The sequence below is a fragment of the Cucurbita pepo genome, chromosome LG17, assembly GCF_002806865.2.
Source record: "Cucurbita pepo subsp. pepo cultivar mu-cu-16 chromosome LG17, ASM280686v2, whole genome shotgun sequence".
NCBI lineage: Eukaryota > Viridiplantae > Streptophyta > Magnoliopsida > Cucurbitales > Cucurbitaceae > Cucurbita > Cucurbita pepo.
The window spans coordinates 411,126-412,631 of record NC_036654.1 but is presented as its reverse complement, the minus strand read 5'-3'; positions in this window follow the sequence as shown (position 1 = coordinate 412,631).

Below are 1,506 nucleotides of genomic sequence, written 5' to 3'. Positions count from 1 at the left end.
ATAAAAATGTATAGCAAAGTAAGAACGTGAGCAATTGATAAAGGTGAATGATTTTTTGAAATGAGATTATATAATATTCAAATGATTAGTTAAATTAAGGTGGTATGCGTATGGGCGTACGTATGCATGTGGCTGCTTCACGTGGCGGCCACCTTTTGATTGTCTTTTTTTCTTTTTTTCTAGAATTATTACGGAAAACAGGGGTTTTTTTTATATTATTATTATATGTTTTTTGTTTGCATTTTATAATTTACTTTATTTAAATATTATTTTTCATACTCATCTTCCATGAACTCTTTCAATTTAATGACATTTATTGAGCTTTGCATTTTCAACTAATATGTTCATTGGATCTTTAAATCGTTGAAAACGAGTTAATTCATTTAATAACAAAAATAGAACAATTAAATATAATTCTATAAATATGGTTGTTATATTTTCTGTGGCTTAAAATTATTATTAATTGATTAAATGTTTTTTCAACTAATAAAATGACCTATTAATTTTTATTAATTTTAAAAGCAAATATAGTTATCTATATTTTATAAATTTATAAAATATTAATTTTGTGTCTAATATTGATGTATTTTCATAAATTTATTAGAGCAAGGCATGAAGTAACCAATTATATGGATGTGAGTTGGGCCTCTTCTTAACCATCCAATAATTTTATTTGGGCTAAATATTTTTTTCAAAAAGCATTTGGGCTAACTTTACAGTTTTGTCATTTATATATCTCAAATATTCTCACCTAATTAAAAACATTGTTTAAGGTGATTAGTACGATGATCTACGAGTTCCATACTATCTTCATATTATATGTTTTTTTCTCAATAGTGGTCCCCACGCAGAATATTAACTTTTATATTTTTTTTCAACCTACCTATATTTGTTGTCACACTTGTTTTAATTTTATTGCTTGAACCAAAAGTGAAAATTCTTAAATTATATTTTTAGTTATATTTTGTCCTTTTCGAGTATATAATTTATAAAATATAAACCAATTTCAAATATAGTTACCAAAAAGTCATAATCAAATCTCATATTTCGTGTAATTGAACTCTAAAAAATATATTTTTTTTCTTGACGGTTCTAAGTCCCAAAAAAGTATGCGAAAATGGGTTATGCCACCAACCCTAAACCTCACGTCTCTACCAACAAACACACCAAGCGAACATGCAAGAAGTTGGTATGTATTACTCGAAACGACAAATCGAACTCCAACTCGATAGTTAAAACTAATTTAGAAGAAGATATAATATGGTAAGAGAAGGGAAATAGAGACATGACTAAGCAAGGGGCTGTGGTACCATCGTGTTTGGCTATTGATACCTCTAAAACAACTTCTTGAGTAGCCAAGATATTGAACAGGTTGGGTCCTCCATTCTCCCCTTCTTCCCTACACTCCCACATCCTTGAACAGATTACATTTGTTTATTTCATGTCACAAATCCCAAAAATCGTTCACTTTTTTTTTTTTTTTTTTTTTTTTTTTTTTTTTTTTTT